Source organism: Rhopalosiphum maidis, chromosome 4 (genome assembly GCF_003676215.2).
Source record: "Rhopalosiphum maidis isolate BTI-1 chromosome 4, ASM367621v3, whole genome shotgun sequence".
NCBI lineage: Eukaryota > Metazoa > Arthropoda > Insecta > Hemiptera > Aphididae > Rhopalosiphum > Rhopalosiphum maidis.
This window is the reverse complement of record NC_040880.1, coordinates 6,005,891-6,022,634: the sequence shown is the minus strand read 5'-3', so window position 1 is coordinate 6,022,634 and position 16,744 is coordinate 6,005,891. Positions and strand designations below refer to the sequence as shown.

At 23.8% G+C, this 16,744-nt stretch overlaps 1 pseudogene; it reads right to left on the bottom strand.

Annotated features, from left to right (window-relative positions):
* Positions 1 to 3,122: 3,122 nt before the first annotated feature.
* LOC113548020 lies at positions 3,123 to 8,294 on the bottom strand (annotated as a pseudogene).
* Positions 8,295 to 16,744: the final 8,450 nt, after the last annotated feature.

Sequence of the window (16,744 nt, the reverse complement as noted above, 5' to 3'; positions counted from 1 at the left end):
TTTCTTCTTCTCTGGCGTCACTATGATAAACTCAATTATGCAGTTAATAAAAATCAAAGCATATATATAGCCAAACTTAAAATCACATTTCTATTCTAGTTAATTATAGTAATTAATGACGTGTGCAATATGTACGATGAACAATGAAAAAGACATCAACAACAATCGCAACGCTAACTGTTGTTATGATATTGAGTAGACACGTTTTCAATTACAGATTACACTGACGATTATTGTCCCATTTATTATTGAATTTTATTAAAATTATTATTATTATTCAACTGAAAAACCCATTTGAGTTGTGTTCAACCCTTCGTTATGCAACGAATGCAATGACCGAATGATTCACCCGGATAACACAGCATCAGCAGCAGCTCGGGGAATCCCTATATGGTTTTTATTTATCCACAACCCTCCGATGCAACAAGAGCAATAAGACCGATTATTGTTTGAACAATGACGGCTGCCCTTGGGTTTTGGGGAGCGACATATTCAGGGTCCTGGATTGTCGACGGGAACGCAGGGGTTAGAATGACGTAAATGCTGTTGTCAAATAAACCATTAATCAATTAACCCCGCAAGGGATGATGCCGGAGGTCAGGATATGGATAATAGTAATACTTGTGCTTTTGGGAAACACGTGACTTCAGTTTTTAGTGATTTATTTTTTTTCCGCCTTGGGCGAAGTGCAGGACACGTTTGGTTAGAGAGACACATTAAACAGTTGAGTGTATTGTTACCATTTGGAGTAATAACAGTCACACGAGAATTATTATTTGTATAACAAACGAACGGCAAGTTTGATATCATCGTAAACCCATTTGTGTATGGTTCTGTACGACTATAGGAATGAGTATAATATATTTATATATCTATATGCCGACGGTAATGTACAATTTTCACATTAGCATCTACTCCGAATTATTAGGTACGTTCTGAATATTAATAATTCATAATAGCTACTTGCATTATTAAATAACAAAGGACACAGTGCATGAATTGTGAAAACGAAATTATTTATAATGTGACCGTAGATTACTGCCATACTTATACCATAACCATTAAAAGAATTATTAAAAAAAGTAGCAATTTTTATTATTATTAATATAATATTACTATTTTACAATTTCGAAATTTTATCGTTGTAGTTTATCGTATTTACAGATTGCGCGTGAAAATCATTGAAATAAAATGAAATAGAACGAGAAAAATGATTTTATGTATTATATAATGTATTAAATATATATATATATACCGTAGAATTATATTTTGTACATCCATCAGATACGCAAATATTACATCTTAAAAATTTTACAATGAAAAATGATTAAAGGTGAAAAATTAATAAGAGTTTAAACTTTTCAAGTGAAAACATATCTTGTATGCATGTAGTAGTTAATGTATATTAAATTATTACATTATTTGATAGTGTGATAGACCATTAAATAAAATTAACAACCTGTAGATTTACTTTATTGGAATTACTTGTATTTCAATACATTAAAATATTTTGGAAAGTATTAATCAATTTGTACTACGCGGGTCTTAACAAACTTAATTCAATTTTAAACTGCAATAAGTTAATATATGAAATTGTGTATGTTATACGAACATTTAAATACTTTTATAGAAATATTATGTAATAGGCTCTTTTATAAATTAACATCTTAAAAACATAATTTAAAATAAATTGAATTAATTATAAATAAAGACATATACCTAAGATTATAATTTATAACCATTTATATTATATTGTTTGCTTAGATATACATTTTTATATTTTTATGCGTAAAATTCATTATTAATATTCTGTGAATTATTGTAGTACTATTAAACGCATAAACGATAAAGAATTAATTTTTAATTATGTATTAAAATGTAATAGTTAGTATTTTAATCAATTACCTAATTATAATTATTATATCCAAAATTATTACTTTTTTTTTATAAAAATGAGTACAAGATTTATATAATGCTACCCACCGATAGGTACAATAGGTACTTTTGGTTTCATTGCTACTTCAATTAGAACGATACCATAATACAAATCTAACCAAAATATAACTGAATTGAGTTTTATGGTAGAACGTTGTTTCTAAGAAACTGGGGAAAGTGATTAAAAGGTTTCATTTTCTGAATGGATTATATTATTCTATGTTAACAATAACCTTGCATTTCTGTTCATTAAAATACCTCATAGAATACAAAAAAAAAATGTATTTATAAATAAACTTGTTTAGTATATTATGTCATCAAAAATTAAATACAAATACAATTATGGTTTTACAGTAGACAGGAAAAATGTTTTTTTTTTATTTTTAAGTAAATTTAATTTTTATACCGTACAGTTGAAAATTACAGCAAATAAAGTCAATGTTAACTTAAGCTAAGAAGTTTCTCTAAAACATAAATGTATTGGATAGTAATGTAAAGTAAAGTAAATCTTATGAGTAGTCTTCAAGAAAAGAAAAAAATTAAAAACGTAAAAGTTCTTATATCAATTCATTAAAAAACATTTTACTTATGTATGCTATTACTTCTATTTAAATAAAATTTATGTTATTAATTGAAATAAATAAAATGTATAACCAAATAAACTTTTCTTAGGTAGACTTTGAAAGAAAACGATTAGAAAATATAAGAATGTCTCCGTAAAAAAGAGATAATAATTGAGTTAAATAAATATTTTATAGTATTAAAATCTACGTTTGGAATACCACAAAGTAGAAGTAAACTTTGATAATTAAATCGTTATAATAAGTTTTCAATCGTACAATTTGTATCAACTATTTTTATTTCTAATCAAATACGTAAAATCAAGGTGATCTGTGAGCCATCAGAATACTGAATTGTCAACAATAAATGCCGAACTGTGTCAAATATAAAACTACAATTTTTCATAATTAAAACCAAATGTTGGTATTATAATATTACATATGTATTATTATTATCTATAGTATATATAATGAGTAAAAGCAAAAATATATTTTGGAATAATAAATCTGCTTTATTTTAAATTGTTTTTCTTCATTCAATTTTTATATCACTTTTTATTTTTTTAATGTTATAGTTTTGAATTATAGGATACGAATATGTAAATATTTTATTTTAATATTATTTTATTAATTGCTTATTTTTAATTTATTTGTTCTGAACAATTGTTGAAAAAAGGGGAAGCTCTTTTTTTTTGAACGTGGTCTTGATTCGTCATTAAAGTCTACTGCATAAATTCCAAATTTCTTCCTATAACGTGAAATTATATATATATATATAAGATAATAATACCTATCGTAAATAGCACAACTGTACCAATAGGTACATATTATTTATGTGTCAAAGTTACTAAATTATACAAGCAAATTATGTATTCAAATTAAATGATTACCAATAACCAAATGTGAATTCGAGTGTAAGCGACCATACACAGTATCCAAACACATTTATGTTTTCATCCAATGCTTCAAGTAATTTGTTCAAAATGCCCTGAAATAAAAATTTCTTTTACCATATCAGTTTATAAATGATAATTTGAACATTGGATAATGTATCTAAATTATGTTCCTACACGATAATCCGAAAAAAATGTTTATATTATTAGTTTAGTTTTACCTATAAGACATCGTAACTCGTCGACTCATATTTTTTCTTGTTTGTTAGTCCTAGCAACAGACTCTAAAAATGCCTCTGGGTACTGTCCAGTGGATAAAACATGTGCTATTAAACCAAGCTAAAAAATAATTTAGTGTGAGAATAGTAAAATGTGTAACGATCAATATTTTATTGAATAATATTACTGTTGACATTCTTGCGGTTTCAGCAGATTTTTGATGTTCTGGATTATTTGGGTCTTGAGGGTAGAACCAAACTCCATCCATAGCTAAGCTTATTTGTCCTAACATAGATTCAGTATGAATTATCACAATTTGATATAAAAGTACATACCTAACAATATTTAGTAGTTTGTCGTAGAATGATCATAAATAAACACATATTTTGGTATAATATATTTTACCTTTTTGTTTTTCTTTGAACTCTTCTTTGTATATCTTATTAACCATTGCATGTATAATAAAACAGTTATGTAATGTTAGATAATCTGAATATCCACTAAATATTGGTTATTGGTAACCCAAAGCAAAATGCTCAGAACCATATCCTTCAGCCACTAAATGTATGTCTGCAGTTGTTGTCCATTATTTTACCTAACAAATCATAATTAGTTTTTTAAACTTAAATAATATAATACAGTCGAATAAAATAACATTTATATATATATTTAAATTATATAATTGAAGGTTGGGTGAGAATAACGTGCTATGTAGCAATTTGTAAATTTGTGTATGTACTTACTCTGTCTCCGAAATTCTTGAAACAGATTCTCGTATAATTTTCATAAAATATATAACTAGTCGAATTCGCTAGTCCTCCGAGTTTATTGAAAGCTTCCCCCATATCATAATGGTACAACGATACCTACGTAAAAAATTCAATGCACTTTAATAATGTTTAATTAACGTTACAATATTTCGATATCTTAGGAGTATTTTTTTTTTTTTGACTAATAATTATGGTATAGAAAAATTGTAAAAATACCATTGGTGTGATTCCATTTTCGATTAATTTGTCAATTAGATTATTATAATAAGCTAGTCCGGCTTTTCCTGGTAAATGATCATGAATCATTGGTATAATTCTAGTTGGACTTATAGAAAATCGATAAACTTGAACCTGAAAATACATTTTAGTAATCACATAATTATTTTTATAATTGTTATTGAAAATTATAACTATTTAATATTTTATTGAAAACTGACACCCAATTCCTTGAGAAGTTTGACATCTACATCTGTTTTGTGGTACGTATCCGCCGCTACATCTCCGTTGAAATTAAAATCGTTAATCGCAGATGATGGAAATTTGTATACTCCCATTCCTTTATATAAATCAGCTAATTTAGGTTTGATTTCCTTCTGTATGTGTTTTTCGATTACTGATTCCGGTAAGTCTAAGAAGTATCTGAACGACTTGTTTGCTTCGTTGGAATGGAAATAATGGTCCCAGATTGATTCCGCCTTATCTATAATTAAAAATGTTTTAGTAAACTTTTATAAATGATATTTACGACATAAAATAAATAATCAATATATAAGTTCTACTATACGAAATATAAGTGACAATCTGGATAGTAGAATAAGTATAAAGCTAAAGCATTATTCGATAAGGACCATATACCTAGATACTATACTTGATTTTTTTTTTTTTAATAATTTTATATTTTAATTTATAAATTTTTATTATTTTAACAATATCTAAAAAAATATGTACCCAGTGAAGAAACAAAAATTATCATTTATTTATAACTATTTAAAATTATAAATAAGTTCAAAGTGCCATAGATTTAAAAAGAATATTTATTTCGCCATGGTTCAAAAGCAAAAATATTTAAAATCTCAGGTATACTCGTAAATATTTTATCATAGCTTACATAATTAATGCATTATTGACTTAAACAACATTTATTAAATTAAATACATTTTAGTTTACCGTCTACCGTGGTATATAGTAATATTATGCTGTAAATAGTTTCTCCCTGTGTTTGTTCTTGTACGTACTTACCCACTACCTATTATATATAGGCACTCTCTACTACCACCTTCCTTTGCGTAAGTTCCGTTATAGAAGTTTACAACGTTTTAATATTTAATAGGAATTAATTATTTTTTTTTAAAAAAATATTTGCAATAATTAGCTCTGTAAATTGACTCTAATAGATTTTTGTGAAACACAAAAACAAATATTTTCATATTTTATTTTATTTTCAATTAACATAGGTTCATTAAAAAAAAAATCCTTAAAATTAAAATCATGATAATTATTTTGAAGTATTCAAGTGAAGTTATCTTAAACTATTATTTTTATAACACTATAAAATCAATGTTTATCCCTATGTATTTTTCTAAATCAAATATTTTGAAAACCAGTTATTAATGTAACTTAAAATGGTAATGAGATTCGTAGCAAGCAAGAATTTTATCAATATATTTAATTTATCAATTCACTTTAATATATTTATAATCAATACTGCAGGTATATTATTATATCAATATTCAGTATAAATTTTAAATTTATAATATAACAACAAATTATTAATTTGCTGTATTATTTAATGATTATTTACGTAATCATCACTGTACAATTAATATTTATTTTATTATAATTAAATGTTTTCTGAAATTAATATCATCATCCTTACATCAATACGAATAGTTATGATTTTAATATGATATAGAATCGATCTTTTAATAATATACGTAGCTACCTATGACGCTATGAATAATAGATTTTTAAAAAGATATATATTAATATATTATAGGTTGTTCACTTATTGTTGTTGTAAATTGAATAAATCGATTAAATATTCTATATATATCTAAATAATAATAAAAATATATAAAATTAATTGAATTTATTAACGATGTGTCAAAAACAATATTTATCTGGAAAATGTTCAATGCATTACTTCAAAGAATCAGGTTTACCATTATTAACTTTTTTTAAAAACGTATAATAATATTACACTGTACACAACTATCTATGTAATAATCTAATTCATCATCAATGAAATAATGAATCGAAGGACAATTTGACATATTCAATTTGACTAATCAATAACTATTCTTTTAATATTTGATTGAAAATAAAACTGATAATATTAATAATCAGGTATAAATTATTAAAATTATCTAAATCAAGCTCTAAATTCGTATTTTGGATATTAAAATATATATTTTTATAATTTTTTCCAACTAAAATATTGTTGTTACTAAAATTATGAACTATTCTTAAACCTATTTAATAATCTCTATATAAATTGATAAAAAATTATAAATTTCTAAACACTTTTAGTATTTTCCATTTTTGAAATGAATGGAAGAAAATATCATCTATATTCAAATCATATTTATTTATTTGATATATTTTTAAAAGCTAAATCAATGTTCCGTCGTTACAGAGGAAATCTCCATACTATTAGGGAAGAGGTAAATTATATCCTATAACCCCTAGGATTTCTATACTGGGGACTAAACATATTTAAGGATAATATTATCTCCCAGTATGGGGTATGATTTGACTGAAACTGGAAGTTGATGTAACAAAACATTAGCACCCTCCCCCTCCTTTATAAAAAAATAAAAATAATTTTGCTGCTAGCAGTGACTTATAAATTTTAAAATTGCTTCAAAAAACATTTACAAATTCTGTATTAGTTATTTTGATAATTATTGGTACAATTTTCAAGTAGATTAAGTTTTTCAGTCAAATTAAGTTAATTTAAAAATATGCTGGTGTATACAACAAAATATTACTCTCCTTGGAAAATAATTAAACTAATTTGAATTTGATATAAGTGTTCTAAATTCACTAGAAAAAACGTTTTGCAACAAATTAACTTGTTGATAATTAATCGTTGATACAATTTTGAAACCAACAGAGAAATTATTTAAAAATCTGTTTGATGTTGAATCAGAACTATAACTTTTAAAAATATACTGTCAATAAATGGAAACACAATATTATAAGTATTTATTATAATTTAATTTAAGAATTATAAACTGGAACAAAGATAATAATTGAAATAAAATTGAATAGTTATACATTATCAAAACGACTAATATTGAAATAAATGTACTTAAAGACAAAAATGTACAACATGAAAATTGTGAGATAGTCGTTTTTTTAAATATTATACCTATAAATTACCACTGCCAAAATAAAGTATTATTATTAAGGGTGTAAAATATCTAACATTGTACTTGTTAATTGAATAGCTTTACAAATAAAATTAATTATTTTATTTTATTATAATATTCATAATATACATTTTTATAGGTATCTAAAAAATTTGATAAAAATTTTAAAAAATAAACCTTAATATTTCAAATTAGGTTTATTATTGTAATAAAACATTTGAAAAAAAAATAAATTTTAAAGAAAGCTTAATTACCTTCATTCCAAGCTCCTTCTACTTGGTAAGATCCAGTCGCTGTCCCGAGAAGAAAATTGTCAGGAAATTGCTTTATTGAAACAAAACTGTCAGCTATAATTTTTTTTTAAACAAATAAATTATTTTTTAATTTTTTTTTTAAAAAAAATATCTTACTCTTTGCTTCTTCGTTCGCCATTTTTAACAAATCTTGAAAATAATGTTAAATGAGTCTTTGAATTTAATTTAAATTACTAAAGATTTATTTTATAGAATTCAAAACGATTGAATAGACGAGCGTGGAAAAATATTCTTATAATTATACACAGACATATTTATATACAATATAAATAAATAATACAAACATGCTCTATTCGTAACTTTATTTAAAGATAAAATTGATAAATGTCTGAAACACTAATAAAAAAACAGTTATTATGATTTATGTACTCTTTAATTAGTATTCAGATAAAATCCATACAACAGTGAACCCAATTTTTTTTTAGTACTGCAAATCTATATTAATCTTATAAATAATTAGAAATATTATACATACATCTAAGTTAAAATATTATAATTAGTTATTTAATAAGAGCTTATCAAAACTAGGTAGAGTCAAAAATACAAAAGTAGTGAAGTGAGTAATTCAGAATTATAATACTAATATTTAATAACTATTAATCATAAATAAGTCAATTAAATGAAACAGTATTTGATTAATATCTAAGTAATACTACTTAGGTATGATATTATTATATACACTTTTTAGATTTATGTATGTTGTATTATTTTATTCACTTGATTATAGTATACAATGCATACAGGTATAATAATACCTGTATGGCTATAAAATAATTATGATACAATAATTATAATTAACTTGATATTCTTATGGTTTTGGCCATAACGTCTTAATAATAAAAAATATACCTAAATATCGATCAGAATGAAAAACAAAAAATATCATCTTTTAATTTTTGTGGTGAGTGTGACTGTGTATATGATATTTTATAGTAATTGATATGCTTAAATCATAGTAAATTATTTGTATACCAATTATATTTTATGTATTTACCTATATGCATTTAACTAAACCATAATATATAGTTTAAACAATAACTAAATCATAAATTTTATTATATTATTTATAAATATACATTCAATTTTTATAACAATTAATTGTAATATTTTTTTAAGAAATATAAATTTTTAAAATATTGTCTTTAATTTTTTGTGATTATTTTTGTTTAAGTGATAAACTGATAAATATTAATAATTATAATCTCTGCTACTATTAAATGTATACAAGATCTTATTATTATTTACTTTTATTTGAAAGTTTTTTAACGGTCTATTAATAATATCCAAGAACAATAAGATATAATATACAAGTATGTTATTCAAATTTAATAAAAATTAATTAGGTTCATGGGTGTTATGGTACAACTTAACTCATCGAGAGTACTCAGCCTTAAATATTTTTAATGGAATTCTACAAAAAATTTTGAAGAGGATTCATAAAAAACAAAATTATAGAATTAATATATGATTCAGTATTCAAGAAGTTTTCAATATATTTTTAAAGTGATACAATAGGCCATCATCAATTTTTGATTGCTATACATTTTCAAATCACACAAATTGCCAAACAATTGATAATATACAACGATTGTATTTAATTGATTGTTAGTGTTGTTAGTGATAGAAATGTTGTGGATATTATAAGTCGTATACTATCGGATAGAAATTATCTTATTATTTTTTTCAGCTGTTTTTTGTTTAGTAACTGTTGTTTATTTGTGGATATTTTTATTGTGCTTTCATATTTATAAATATTGAAACAGACTATTATAGAATACACTAATACTCCACATAATACATTAATATAAATTATCATATTGTATGAATACATCATAAAATAGTATATTATTATTATTACTGCTTCTCACTTGTTTTTAATACTGTAAATAAAATTAATCAGGTATATTAAACATAAATCAAGCTAATTTGTTACAATTAATTGTTTATTAAATTTATCAAAACTAAATTCAGCAAAATCTACTGCAGTACTAAAATAAGAATAATTTTACTATTAAGCATAAATAAACAAATTAAATGAAACAAAGAATTATGCATAATGAATATTATTTAAGATAAAATATTTAGGTATTGTATTATGTACATTTTTTGTAAAAATTTATATATCCTATATACAGTTGCTCACTGGATTATAATATACGATATATATACAAATATATTTTATACTTACATAACAATTAGAATACAAAAACTTTTGTTATTAAGTTGATATTCTTATAGTTTTTGTCATAACGGCTTATAAAATAAAAAAATCGTAAATAATTATGCCTAAATATTGAGCAGACTGAAAAACAAATAATGATCTTCTTTTAATTTTTGTGTTAGGTGTGACTTAGTGTATATCTTTTAATAATTTATACGATTAAATTACAGTAAATTATTTTTATACAAATTATATTTTATATATTTACCTTTGCAGGCTAAGGGTGTATTTTAAGGGGGCGACGTGGGCACCCACATTGCTCGTATTTTTTTCTACATAATACATTAATTAATAATTTATTAAAATATTTTAATTTTAAGCCATTGAGTTCAATCAAATGCATATTATACATTATTGTTTTCATAGTAATTTTCAAGTTACACAGTGTAATAGGTGTCCACCAATTTTTATTCGTTACAGATATTAAATACACAAGACGCAAAATTTCCCAAAAAATGAATAATGCACTATACAATTTGTACGTTGGTGATTGAAAATTTAAACAACAATAAATCGTATTTTTGTTGGAACAAATTACTCAATAACATCCTATGATTTATCTGTGAATTTTAAAATTTGTTTTTGTAACTGTCTGTAGAAATTTTTATCGTGTTTTTAGATTTATAAATGTTGTAAAAGACAATTACAGAATACACTAATACTTCAATAATAAATTTATATAAATCATCATTTAATAGGAATACATGATAAAATAGTATATATCAAGTTTTGAAAATAATATCCTTTTTAGTTTATTTACAGTCTTATTTAAACTAATTATACTTTATCATCGTTTATGTTTAAATAATACGTAATAATTATTAAGTATTAATCTCCTAATGATTGGAATAAAAATATACGCATTTAATTTATTTGCCAAATTCACAAATACAAAAAACATTTACACTGCTGTTTTTAATTGGAATATTAATTTTAATTAGATTAAGTTTATTTAGCTGATCTAAAATCATTATTATTTTAATACTTTGTATGAAGATAAATTTTTAAAGCTAAACACATGTATAATTAACACAAAAATAATCATACTCTTCATAGCATAATCATTATTAATTAAAATTTATTAATACTTAATAGTAATAATATAATCAATCATATAATATTTTAAATTTTATAACTTCATAACATAATATAAAAAATTTTTGATTCTGAGCGGAGAAATAAATGTATTGATTTTACAATGATGTATATATTTATTTTTATACAAGTGTATACAAATTTAGTTAATAATCAAAACTCAGAGTACTTTTCAAAAAAATTGAAATATCAATTAAACAAATGGAGGAAAAACATAATTTTTTACACAAAACCAGTTTTTTGCAAAATCAATTTTCTTGTAATTCAAAAACGAAAAATCGATAGATAGGTACTTGAGATATATTGGAACGCTTAATACGTGTTATGTTTAAAAACATGTTTTTACATTTTATAGGTATATTTGAATATTTCACATTTTTGTTTTTTTATATATAAAATTATTGATATTAATTATTTTTGTTCGATAAAAAATATTGAAAATGTAATACAAGAATTCTCATAAGTAGTTTATTTTGGAATCAAAAAACAAATAAAAAAATATTTTCTAAACAAATATTTTAAGTATGAATCTCAAATTAATTAAATATTTAAACGAAAAATAATGATTTTAACTATTTTGTTGTATTATTAAAAACCAGAGGGAATTTGAAACTTTAACGTATATTATATATACGCACTGTCCAGGAAATTTAAAAAAAGGTTTTGACTAGTTGTATGTTATTGTTTATTTTTCCACGAATCTATTTATATAGTTTTAAGGTAAGTTTATTTTGATTTAAAAGTTAATAACAATAATATTGGATGTATAAATAACTAATAATAATATTATAATATAATGCGAAGTTTTTGGAAAAAAATAATTCAATGTACCGTATTATTAAAAATAAAATAAGTTAGTCCTTTTTTGGTCAGAATTGTTTTTTATATACATTTCATTGAATTCAAATTTAATACATTCGTCATTGTGGCTATGATAAGTGAAGTCGGCATAATATACCTACCTTCGTTTAAATAATAATATTTTTGTTGATTTACTATGTATTATAACGTTTAAATCGGTATCGTATTGATCATAAATATCTAACAATGTTTGGGTAACTTAATAATCTTATGCCTCTAAATATAAACGCTAAAATATGTATAAGACACCCACATTAATACTTTATAATCTATTAAATTGCAGATATAAATATTTATAAATTCACTGGCAAAAGTGTGAAATAATTAAATATTATAAAAATTAAAAAATGTCATTTATCAATTAAATATAATAGTTATATTGTGTGTAAAGAGTTTATAGATCCGACATTCCAAAGTCAAAGAATATCGCGATATCTCGAGTTCGGTAGTTGGAATATTTTGAAAAATCGTGACTGTAAATAAACCAGTCATTTTTCTCTCGGCTTTAAGTTTTGATTTGTAATATCATGTACGTGTCTGTATCAGAGCCATTTTTTTATTTATAATTTACAAATTACGATGACAATATTGTATGGAAGTATTGAATTTATGCACTCAATTTTTCTCCTCGAATAGTTATAAGCAGATGTATCAACATAGGCTATATCTGTGTCGTGTGAATCTCGAATCAGTGGGACTGTGCGTCGAAAATTATTTTTCACACGAATTGTACGTTATCATTGGACTTGCGATCAGTGTTTTTTAGATCACGTTATTATGGACGAACACGAAGTCGAAAGTCGGAACTGTCTAATTATAAAATAATAGTATTTTGTTTCCGTATAATTACTTCTACACCTCGGAGTAGTCGGTGAAATATAATCGAAAAAAGTGTAGCGCTATATTTTTTTCTTAACGCGGTGTGACTGTCTTGAAGTGCCGCGCACGTATGGTCGGCCCGACTATTGATGTATATAAATTAATGACTATAAAAATCATGTTGTTCGTCGCACGTACACTATATTATATTATAATATATGATATGATATAGAACATAATAGAAATGAGTGGTCTATATTTTAAAGTCAGTTTCAAGTACAATAATATTTCGTAATCGATATAGTTCTGACCGAGCTGTTATCCGTGTAGAGACACGAGTATAACAGACATTTTTCGTATATTTTAACGTATATAACGTAAGATCGATGTACCTTTGTAGAATGTCACTCGTCGAGTGTCCGTCAACTAATATCGTGTGTACCACAGTCGTGTATAAATATAATGTTTAAAAAAAGAAAATTAATTTAATATTCAAAATCAGTAAGAAATCCATTAAAAAAAATTGTATGCGAGTCGATCACGAGCCAACAGAGTCTTACCCAAAACGTGCTTATGCGTAAAAAGTACACGCGACGCAGTTCGAGTTCTTAATATTATATATGATGCTTTCTACATTCTGTTCTCTACCACCTATATATATTGGTGTGATCCTGTGTGTCGGTTGACATTACGTTTTTGATTATCTGTATTGTTTGGTGCTAATAAAACATCTATTATTATATTTAGCTATAGAATATTATGCGTTCAATGGGTATAAATGTACAATATTATCCTGTAACGGCGATATTATATGGTGTAACGTTATTTAAGCTTATCTAAAATGTGTATTTTTATTTTTTATCAGATCATGTTTCGAATTATTTTACCGTCGATAAATATCCAGACACAAACCAACCAAATTAAAATATATTACGTTGCTACCTTCGAGATAAACATTAATTATTGTAAAACTGTGCATTTTCCGTGGTTAGTGACCCAAAGAATTAAAATATAAAAACGACTTTTATCAACTCCAATATCAGAAAAAAACTTATGCCGTCCAAGACGTGATATTATAAGTGCACGGAGAATAATTTAACGTGTGTTTGCATTCGTCGTTGGGCTTCGTAAATCCTAAAATCCCCAAACTTATAACGGAAAACTGCACCAGGTACCTTTATGTTATATTAGATTTATTTTTACTTAAATTATCGGTAGTTATAAATAATATGTAAAACTATGATAATAATCATTGGAATATCGAAATATTTCCTAGAAAATTTTAAGTATCTGCAGTCTAAAAATAATAGTAGATTTTATGATTACTTGTATTATGATTAATAGTATCTAATATGATTTTTAATATTTAATAACTGTTATCTACTAATATAATTTATGAATTTGTAGAAAACATAAATTATATCGATTCAATAAATAATACAATTTTATTCAGCATGATTAGATAATTCAATCGATTATCATATTTATTATTTTAAAGCATTTTAAGAAATAATAAATTACTTTGAAATTTAAACTATTATTTAGTCTGTTTCATTGATAAAAAGCATATCATATTTTAGAATCTGATATTGTATTGATTTTATAATATTTTAATATTTTTTTGTATTTTTATGTACACACATTTCGGGTAAAAAGAATGCTCAATATGTGTCATGTACTCATGTAGCACTTTTATAGATAGGAAATCGATTCTACATGGCACTTTGAAGAGGTAATTTTTTTATTTTCTCAGCATTTTGAAGAAATGCCAGCACGCGTGGTTGTAACCGAACTCCACTTTTTTTATGGTATCATTTATTATTGCTTTCAAATTTTACTTCAACACACCACACCATTATCCTGAATCAAAATGATTAAAGAAGACAAATGAGTATTTGCCTACATCAGGTTCCTGAAAACTTGTATGAATTCTTTTTAAAATTGAAGTATTGTATAAACTAACTTAACTTTTAAATTTTATTTCATTCATTTGATATATAAATTATGTTCAAATATTATACAAATATAATGTAAAATTCTAAAAAAAAAAAAAAAAAAATAAAAAAATGTAAGTATGTAAATCTCGTGATATTTAATCGAAATTAAAAAAAAAAATAACTAAGAAAGTCGTAATCCGATTGAAATTTTTCATCTGAGAGTGTAACCATTTTAAACTATTTATCCACTGTTATATCACCGTTTATGTAAATATTTGTATTAACGACGATCACAACAATAATAAACTCGAATACTAAAAACAATAAATTACTGGAATAAATCTATCAACTTGTACTTGTTGGATATAATCATCCTTTCCCTCTTATTTTTTGTTTCTGGACATTGCAACTGGACTACGTTTTGAAATATAACAGACTGACGTAATTGTACCACTTGAATGAATATAATCCTAATAGAATGTTAGGGATCTGTCTATATAACTATATACTGTATGATATACTTTTCTATTTGCTTTTGCTACAGATGTACTTAAAGTTGAATTGAATTTTCTCTACAAATAAGAAATTATGTATTGTGTGTAATTAAAATATCTAAATAAAGAATATAGCTGTAATTAAAAGTCTATGGTTCCGATCGGTCTAGTGAATGGAAATAGTTATTAGTGTATAACCACAACAATGTTTCAATAATTGTTTATTAAAAAACTTTATGAGCATTAAAAACTTGAAGTAATTACATGCAGATGGCAGATCAGTTAAGAATTAAAATTTAAGTGTCAATGATTTTTAAAAGATCTTGTTTGTTATAACGATAAAAAAATCGATTGATCAAATAAATTATTATTTGTAAGTAAACTAGCTTACTAAATTAATTAGATCATGTTGTAATTAGACTTGAGAAATTAATTGGGTTTATTAGGTTCAATAAAAAGGCAATATATATTTTTTTAGGAGTAACTTTTTCTCAAGTATATTGTATACAATATATTTCTCCTTTATTAAATAACATTTATTATAAAATAAATATTACATAATATAAATGTGTTTTATTATATTTACTCTTCATACGTAAAATGACTCAAATGTTGAAGTGTAAAATACTAGTATTTATAGAAATAAATATAGATAAAATATAATATGTCAGTACTTATAAATACAGGTAATAATGCAAAGATTGAATTTTAACTATTGTACGTGAATTTAATTTTATCCATTCAATTAACTGGTATATTCACTAAGCTTACATTATAAATTATAAATTAATTAATGAACTCTTACATTTTTTTTTATTTTATTTAAAATATAAAACAATCTAAAAAATATGCTTTACGAATAACAAAACTCTCAAATCTTAATTGATTACAAGATGGTTTTAACAAAAGACTAATAATTATCAATTCATATTTTTAAAATAAAACGTGTTAATGAATGGCATTATTTGATATTTAATGAAATATAATATGTATGTTCCATAGTAATACATACTTGTTTTATACTAAAAGCTGACTATGTTTATTTCGTATGAAATTATGTGAGTAATTAAATAAAATGTAATAATTTATTGAGAATAGGAATTCAACAATTTTGTTAGAAATAAATTGCAGTATAATAAAAATCATCGACATTTTAATTGAAACTAATTAACACCTAGTAAAAATATTAATAATTTTATTTTATTGAAACAACTATGTTTATAATATTTTAATTTTTAATTTAAGTATACAT